The 9,768-nt window shown below is 47.0% G+C and overlaps 1 protein-coding gene and 1 pseudogene across 4 annotated transcripts in view; both read left to right on the top strand.

The window, feature by feature from the left end:
- The window catches only part of JAK2 (Janus kinase 2), a 158,410-nt gene that overhangs the window by 131,392 nt on the left and 17,250 nt on the right, over nucleotides 1-9,768 (top strand). The window lies entirely within an intron of this gene.
- Nucleotides 1,986-3,985, top strand: LOC105508484 (annotated as a pseudogene).

Genomic DNA, 9,768 nt, shown 5'->3' with positions numbered 1-9,768 from the left:
ATTCACAATAGCAAAGACTTGGAATCAACCCAAATGTCCATCAGTGACAGACTGGATTAAGAAAATGTGGCACATATACACCTTGGAATACTATGCAGCCATAAAAAAGGACAAGTTCATATCCTTTGTAGGGACATGGATGCAGCTGGAAATCATCATTCTCAGCATGATGAGATCACAGGGGAACTCTGTGATCATGGCTTCATTCTCCTGATCAAACATCACTGTTATGCTTACAGGACTTAATACGCTAATTACAGCCCTCTACTCTCTATGTATACCAATCACGACATAACAAGGGACACTTACATTTTACATTAACAGTATTAAACCTTCCTTTACATGAGAAAATACATTAATATTTATACATGTTACACCTATTCTTCTATTATCCTAAATCCTAAAATTATTATGGGCTTTACATGCTGTAGCTGTAGTTTAACCAAACCATTAAATTGTGGATCTAATAATAGAAGCCTGCAACTTCTTATCTACTGAGAAAGTATGCAAGAACTGCTAACTCATGCCCCCATGCCTAACAACATGGCTTGCTTAACTTTTAAAGGATTGGAGTCATCTATTGGTCTTAGGAACCAAAAACATTGGTGCAATTCCAAATAAGAAATACGTATTTTTCCACTATTATAATAGCCCTAATCCCCTTAAACACACCAATTATTATTACCTTAGTCAACCCCTGCAAAAAAGATTTGTACCCAAATTACATAAAAATAGCCATCACATGCGCCTTCACCATTAGCCTCATCCCAACAACTTTTATATATACAGACGAAGAAGTCATTATCTCAGACTGACATTGAATGACAATCCAAAGTCTCACTAAGCTTTAGACTACTTCTCCATAATATTTATTCCAGTAGCACTATTTGTTACCTGATCTATTGTAGAATTCTCAATATGATATATAAACTCAGACCCTAACATTAATCAGTTTTTCAGATATTTTCCTCATTACAATATTCTGGTTACCTCCAACAATTTCTTTCAACTCTTTTATTGGATGAGAAGGTGTAGGAATCATGTCTTTCTTATTAACTGGCTGACTATAGGGCCGAGCAGATGCTAATACAGCAGCCCTCCAAGCAGTCCTGCACAATCGCATCGGTGATATTGGCTTTATTTAGCTATAGTATGATTCCTCTTTTCCCCCCACACATGAGAGATTCAACAAGCATTCATTCTAAACCCTACCTCTAATCTACCCTTCCATTCAATTCGCCTTCTTTTAGCAGAAGCAGGAAAGTCAGCTAAATTCGGCCTCCATCCCTGACGTCCATCCGCCATAGAAGGCCCAGCCCCAGTCTCAGCCCTGCTCCACTCCAGCACTATAGTTGTAGCAGGAGTTTTCGTACTCATCCGCTTCTACCCTTTAATAGAAAATAACCTCTGAACCCAGAACTTTACATTATCTCTAGGGGCTATTACCACCTTATTTACAGCAATCTGTGCTCTAACACAAAGTGATATTTAAAAAGTCATAGCATTCTCCACCTCAAGCCAGCTGGGCCTTAACGATAGTCACAACTGGCATTAATCAGCCACACCTAGCATTCCTTCACATCTGCACCCATGCCTTTTTTAAAGCTATATTATTTATATGCTCAGGCTCCATCATCCATAATCTCAATGATGAACAAGATATTCGAAAAATAGGACTATTCAAGACTTTACCCTTCACTTCCTCTTCCGTTATTATTGGTAGCCTTGCACTTACAGGTATGGCTTTCCTCACAGGCTTTTAAAGACCTTATTATCGAAACCGCAAATACTGTCATATACCCACCAACGCCTGAGCCCCTTCTATTACTCTCATTGCCACCTCCTTAACAGCTGACTATAGTACCCGTGTTATTTTCTTTGCTCTGAGGACTGGCCACGCGGGGGTGGGAAGGGCCCGGGCCACGCGTGACGCTTGGGGGCCTTGCTGCGAAGCCCCTTTTTCTGGGGGTAGGGGCAGACGCTTCATGCCGCCCTGCCCAGCAGGGTTTCCAAGTCTGAGGTGCCCACCCTGGCCCCAAGAGAATGAACCAGCCGCAGAGGCGTCCGTGGACACGGACAAGGAGCTCAGTAACCTCCAGGACTTCAGCATGATGTTCCCGCTGCCTGTCGCCAACGGGAAGGGCCGGCCCGCCTCCCTGGCTGGGTCGCAATTCAGAGGTTCAGGTCTTGAGGACCGGCCCAGCTCAGGCTCCTGGAGCAGCGGCGACCAGAACAGCTCCTCCTTTGACCCCAGCTGGACCTTCAGCGAAGGCGCTTACCTTGCTGAGTCGCATAGCAGCCTCTCTTCATCCACATTCCTGAGACTGTGACTTGGAGGCAAGAGCAGTGAGCTGGACTCCTGTGCCTCCTTTGGGAGAAACGCAGGCGTGGGCGGCCTGACTCAGGCTGGCTTCCTGCCAGGCAAGCTGGCCCTCAGCAGCCCCGGACCCCTGTTCCCTTCGGGCATGAAGGCGACCTCCCAGTACTACCCCTCCTACGCCGGCAGCTCCGGCGGAGAGAGGCGGACAGCGGCCTGGACACGCAGTCCACAAAGGTCCAGAAGGTCCCGCCTGTCTTCCATCCTCGGCATACCTGCCCAGCTCAGGTGAGGACTACGGTAGGGATGCTGCCCCCTACCTGTTCACCAAGACCCCCAGCAGGGCCTATCCCGCCCCCTTCTACATGGCAGATGGCAGCCTGCACCCCTCAGCCCCTCAGCCGAGGTCTGAAGTTCCCTGGGCCAGGCGGGCTTTGGCCCCATGCCGGGCGGGGGCTCATCCTCCCCGCCTCTCCCGCCTGGCAGTGGCCCTGTGGGCAGTGGCAGAGGCAGCAGCACGTTTGGTGGCCTGCACCAGCATGAGTGCATGGGCTACCAGCTGCACAGAGCAGAGGTGAAAGGCGGGCTCCCGGCTGCATCCACCTTCTCCTTGGCCCCCCGGAGCCGCTTAGGGCAGTGTCTCTAGCCACAGGCCGCCTGTCAGCGGGGCCGACAGCCTCCTGGGCTCGCGAGGGACCACAGCCAGCAGCTCCGGGGACGCCCTCAGGCAGGCATGTCCTCAATCTACTCCCAGGATCACTCAAGCAGTAACTTCTCGTCCAGCTCCTCCACTGCCGTGGGATCCCCCCAGGGCCTGGGAGGGACGTCGCGCTGGCCCGGAGCAGGAGTCCCCGGTGCCTTATCACCCAGCTACAACGGGGGTCTCTATGGCCTGCAGAGTAAGATAGAAGACTACCTGAACAAGGCCATCCACGTGCTCTGCAGCCACACTGTGGGCACGGCCTGCAACGGGCACACGCTGCTGCCCGGCGACAGGGCGCTGGCCTTGGGCTTTGCTGGCCCCATGCTGCTGGTGGGGGCAGCACGCAGGCCTGGTTGGAGGCTGACACCCTGAGGACGGCCCTGTGGGCTGCACCAGCCTCATGCACATCCACGTGGCCCTCTCCAGCTAGCCAGGCGCCCTCCCCGACCTCTCTTGGCCTCCTAACTCCTACAGTGGGCTAGGGCAAGCAGGCCACTGGTGAAATCAAGCCAGAGGAGGAGGATGAGGAGAACACGGTGGAGGCTGACCACTCAAGAAGAGAAGAAGGAGCTGAAGGACCACCAGGTCCAGACCAGCCCAGAGGAGGACGAGGACAAAGATGACCTTCTCCCCCCAGAGCAGAAGGCCAAGCAGGAGAAGGAGTGCCAGGTGGCCAATAACGCCAGGGAGCGACTGCGAGTCCCTTAAGAGGCCTCTTAAGGAGCTGGGGCACATGTGGCAACTGCACTCAACAGCGAAAAGCCCCAGACCAAACTGCTTATCCTGCACCAGGCCGTCTCGGTCATAGCTGAACTTGGAGCAGCAAGTGCGAGAGCAGAACGTGAATCCCGAAACAGCCTGTTTGAAACGGTGAGGTGTCGGGCGTGTTCGGAGACCCCCAGATGGTGCTTTCAGCTGCGCACCTGGGCCTGAGTGAAGCCCACAACCCCGCCGGGCACATGTGAAAGGTACGCCTCTGTGGGACAAGCCACTGGCCCTCAGCCCTGTGGGCTGGGCCCAGAACGCCCACTGGAGGCCCTGGGCTTCATCCACCTCCACACCTCACACAACTGTTCTCAGCATTGAGCCAACACCGACCTGATTAGGCTCAGAGTGATGGGGGCAAGGAAGGTGACTCTGGATCCAGGAGCTCCCTGGGACCCTGGCTCATCTCTCACTGGCCTCACTCCCCCTGCCCCCAAATCTCAGCCACCGTGTCACCCTGTGACCTGCCCCATGGATCCTGAATCTGTGTCTTGGCCCTGTTGTCTGGGCTGACAGGAGAATTTCTTTTCTTTTTTTTTTGTTTTTCAGTAAACAAAACCTGAAAGCAAGTAACAGAACATACACTTTGTCAGAAAAGAAAAAAAATGCCTTAACTACAAAATGTGTAGACATCATATCGCTTGAGGTCGAGATGCTGTGAAAACTTGGCTTATTCTTCAAAAGCCAGCAGCAAATCGTGCCTAGGCATAATTTAAAGAAAATGAAAAGAACATTAGTTATCAAAAAAAAAAAAACACTGGACTGACCTGGGCCAGGCGGGACCAGACTGGCCTAGAGGACTTCAGAGGGCGACTCCCCTGGTAGGCCAGTCTCAGCTGACCTTGACTGTCCTGCTTCCAGACAGGGCCCATCTGTCTTCCCCTTGATCCCCTGCTGCAAAGACATTACCTCCGATGCCACCTCCATGACCCTTGGCTGCCTGGCCACAGGCTACTTCCTGAAGCCGGTGACTGTGACCTGGGACACAGGCTACCTCAACAGGAGTGCTGTGACCTTCCCAGACACCACCCTCACACCCTCTGGCCACTACGCCACCACCAGCCATCTGGCCACAAGCAAATGTTCACCTGCAGCGTGGTACACACTCTGTGGTCTGCAGGCCAGGTCAGTACCTTCAGTGTCTACTCTAGGGACTTCACCCTGCCCACCATGAAGATCTTACAGTCCTCCTGTGATGGCAGTGGACACTTCCCCCCGACCATCCGGTTCCTGTGCCTCATTTTTGGGTACACCCCAGGTGCCATCACCTGGCTGCAGGATGGGCAGGTCGCGGATGTGAACTGCTCTATCGTCTCTCCCATGCTGAAGGGGAAGCTGGCCTCCACACAAAGCAAGCTCACCCTCACCCAGAAGCGTTGGCTGCCCGACCACACCTACAGCTGCCAGGTCACCTATCAAGGTAATGCCTTTGAGGACAGTGCCAAGAAGCGTGCAGATTCCAACCCGCAAGGGGTGAGTACCTACCTGAGCTGGCCCGGCTCCTTCTACCTGTTCATCCGCAAGTTGCCCACAATCACCTGTCTGGTGGTGGACCTGGCACCTAGCAAGGGGATCGTGAAGCTGACCTGGTCCCGGGCCAGTGGGAAGTCTGTGGCCCAGGTCCTCCTAAGGCAAGAGAAGCAGTGCAGTGGCACGTTCACCATCACATCCACTCTGCTGGTGGGCACCAGAGACTGGATCGAGGGGGAGACCTACCAGTGCAGGGTGACCCACCTCCACCTGCCCAGGGCCCTTGTGCAGTCGATGACCAAGATCAGCGACCCTTGTGCTCCCCCAGAGGTCTACGTGTTTGCAATGCTAGAAGAGCCGAGGAACCTAGATAAGCGCACCCTCATCTGCCTGATCCAGAACTTCTAGCCTAAGGACATCTTGGTGCAGTAGCTGCACAATGAGGTGCAGCTCCCGGATGCCTGGCACAGCATGACGCAGCCCCGCAAAACCGAGGGCTCTGGCTTCTTAGTCTTCAGCTGCCTGGAGGTGACCAGGGCCGAACGGGAATAGAAAAATGAGTTCATCTGCCCTGTGGTCCATGAGATGGTGACTGGCTCACAGACCATCAAGAAGCTAGTGTCTACAAATCCCATTAAATGTCCTCCTGCCTTCCTCCCCACTAGGGCTCTGTCCAGCTGTGTGGTGGGAAGGGCTGGCCAGACTTTCTGTCCACTGTTGCAACGACCCCAGGAGGCCACCCCCAATAAACAGTGCGTGCTCAGAAACAAACAAACAAACAAACAAACATAAAAACCCTAGAAGAAAACCTAGGCAATACCATTCAGGACATAGGCATGGACAAATACTTCATGACTAAAACACCAAAGGCAATGGCAACAAAAGCCAAAATAGACAGATGGGATCTAATTAAACTAAAGAGCTTCTACATAGTAAAGGAAACTATGATCAGAGTGAACAGGCTACCTACAGAATGGGAGAAAATTTTTGCAATCTATCCATCTGACAAAGGGCTAATACCCAGAATCTACAAAGAACTTAAACAAATTTACAAGAAAAAAACAACCCCATCAAAAAATGGGTGAAGGATATGAACAGACACTTCTCAAAAGAAGACATTTATGTGACCAACAAACATGAAAAAAAGCTAATCATCACTGGCCATCAGAGAAATGCAAATCAAAACCACAATGAGATACCATCTCATGCCAGTTAGAATGGTGATCATTAAACAGTCAGGAAACAACAGATGCTCGAGAGGATGTGGAAAAATAGGAATGCTTTTACATTGTTGATGGGAGTGTAAATTAGTTCAACCATTGTGGAAGATAGCGTGGCAATTCCTCAAGGATCAAGAGTTAGAAATACCATTTGACCTAGCAATTCCATTACTGGGTATATACCCAAAGGATTATAAATCATTCTACTATAGAGACACATGCATATGTATGTTTATTGTGGCACTACTCACAATAGCAAAGACTTGGAACCAACCCAAATGCCCATCAGTGATAGACTGGATAAAGAAAATTGTGGCACATATACACCATAGAATACTATACAGCTATAAAAAAGGATGAGTTCATGTCCTTTGCAGGGACATGGATGACGCTGGAAACCATCATTCTCAGCAAACTAACACAGGAACAGAAAACCATACACCTCTTGTTCTCACTCATAAGTGGGAGTTGAACAATGAGAACACATGGACACAGGGAAGGGAATATCACACACCAAGGCCTGTCCAGGGGTGTGGGTCTAGGGGAGGGATAGCATTAAGAGAAATACCTAATGTAGTTGATGGGTGCAGCAAACCACCATGGCATGTGTATACCTATGTTAACAAACCTGCACATTCTGCACATGTTTCCCAGAACTTAAAGTATAATAATTTTTTTTTAAAAAAAAAACACTGAACATGTATTGTAGGCTTACATTGGGCTCAATGTATTTTATGGATAATCTCATTTAATCCTTGTAACAACCCTTGGAGAACATGTATGATTATTATCTCTATTTTAAGCATGGAGAACTGAATAGCTTACCCAAGGTGGCATGACTAGTAAATCATTGGACCGGGATTCAGACCAAAAAGTCTGATCCCAGAGTTCATGCTTGTAAGCCTTCCTAACCATGATAATGCTTTAATCTGGCATTAATTGTTCTCTAATTTGTGTAGGTTTGAGATTTTTCATAATATTTAAAATACTTCTTGAGGAATGTCCTCATAATCATTAGAACTGCCTTCATCTAATTATTTTTAGGGTATGAGTGAAACCAAAAAGTAAGACTCATCTAAAAATAATCATCTGTTTTGGCCATATCTCCAGTGATACATGAATTTAATTCTTTTTATTGTTTTCAGAATGAAAAATTAAAGAGGTTAAAATTAGCTGGCAATCAAGAAATATTTGTATATGAAGATCCAGAGATTTGGGTATACTTAATGAATACAAGCTATATAAATATTAAGACTCTACTGTGCTCCAAATACTATACAGGGAGCTAGGGATATGAAGATAGGATTAGCATCAGAAAAGGACTATCCCTTAGTTGGAAGGCTGAACTAAAAGGAAAAGTTTGATGTGATAGGCAAATTCAACTGACAGGTCCACTACCCATAGCCCCTTCCCTTTAAGAGCTCATAATTAGGAAAAATCAAATGTATAATCAAATCATTGCAATGTAGTGTGTAAGTACAATAATTAAGGTAATGGGAAAACATAACAGTACAAGTAATTCAGCTGAAGGTTTATGTAGGATAACTAAGATGACATTTCAACTATTGATTGAGTTGGCCTCTCCCTCATGAATGGGATTAAGGCCCTTGTAAGAGGCTTCATGCAGCATTTGGCCCCTCTTGCCCTCCACTTTCGTCCAAGTGAGGAAATGGCGTTCCTCTCCTCTGAAAGATGCGGCAACAAAGCTCCCCTTGGAAGCAGAGAGCAGCCCTAACCATACACCTGAACCTGGCAGCACCTTTATCATGGACTCCCAACTTCCAGAAGTGTGAGAAATAAATTTGTTTATAAATTATCCATTGTCAGGTACTCTGTTATAGCAGTGTGCATGGACTACCACAAACCCAGTACACGTTAATGAGTTCAGACGTTCTTTAGTAGACAGTGTATAAGGTGGGAAATTAGAGACTTTATCCAGGGGAATAACATGGTGAGATTCACATTTTAGAAAGATAGCTCTACTTTTATTATAGAACAGCAGTTCTGAAAGTGTGGGGACCTCTGGGACTCCCTTTTAGGATGTCTGTGAAGTAAAAAGTATTTTCATAATAATGGATGTTATGGCCGGGCGCAGTGGCTCAAGCCTGTAATCCCAGCACTTTGGGAGGCCAAGACGGGTGGATCACGAGGTCAGGAGATCGAGACCATCCTGAGCTACACGGTGAAACCCCGTCTCTACTAAAAAAAAAACACAAAAAACTAGCCGGGCGAGATGGCGGGTGCCTGTAGTCCCAGCTACTGGGGAGGCTGAGGCAGGAGAATGGCGTAAACCCGGGAGGCGGAGCTTGCAGTGAGCCGAGATCGCGCCACTGCACTCCCGCCTGGGCGACAGAGCTAGACTCCGTCTCCAAAAAAAAAAATAATAATAATAATGGATGTTATTTGCTCTTTTCACTCATTTTTTCATAAGCATAGTCTTCCAGGGGCAACAAGATATGTTTTCTATTTAACGAAACATTAAAGAAACTTGCAAAAATATAAAACAATGTGACTCTTATCAAAGTTTATTCTGGAAATAGTTATTTTTCATAAGTAATGTATTTTTCATAAAATACATTACTTATGTTAACAGGTAATGGTTTTTAGATAAATTAATAAACACTTATATTTTATTAGCTTTAATATTTAATATGGTAAATACTGGTAGATATAACTCACAGAAACAAAAGTTTTTTGGCAACCTCGGTAATTTTTAAGAGTGTACAGGGAAGCCTGAGATCAAAAGCTTTGAGAACTACTGACATAGAGGGGACATTGTATTAAGGAGAGGCTAATAGTAGAGAAATAGCTAATTAGATTTTACAAGGATCTAGGTCATTGGTTTTCAAACCTTTTAAGTATATATACTCACTAAAAGAATTTTGAAAAACCACATCCTCATACATTTTTAAATTGATAGCTAATTTTTTTGTAAGTTTAAGTAGTTATAATGTATTTTAAATATTGACATTTAAATAGCAGCTATGTCAATCTTTTAAATGTGTCCAACTGAATCTAAATGGTGCTCGCAGCGAGCCGAGACCTCGCCACTGCACTCCAGCCTGGGCAATAGAGCAAGACTCCATCTCAAAATAAATAGTGCAGCAATTTGATACCCACTTATCACCAACTTAAAAATATATATGAACAGACTTTTTTCTTTCTTTTTTTTTTTTTTACAAACTTTGTATCATTCCTTTTTCTTTTTTTTTATTATTATACTTTAAGTTCTAGGGTACGTGTGCATAACGTGCAGGTTTGTTACATATGTATACTTGTGCCATGTTGGTGTG

The sequence above is a fragment of the Colobus angolensis genome, unplaced genomic scaffold (genome assembly GCF_000951035.1).
Source record: "Colobus angolensis palliatus isolate OR3802 unplaced genomic scaffold, Cang.pa_1.0 Scaffold162, whole genome shotgun sequence".
Taxonomy (NCBI): domain Eukaryota; kingdom Metazoa; phylum Chordata; class Mammalia; order Primates; family Cercopithecidae; genus Colobus; species Colobus angolensis.
Note: the sequence above shows the minus strand (reverse complement) of the source record. Positions and strands in the feature narration are given on the sequence as shown.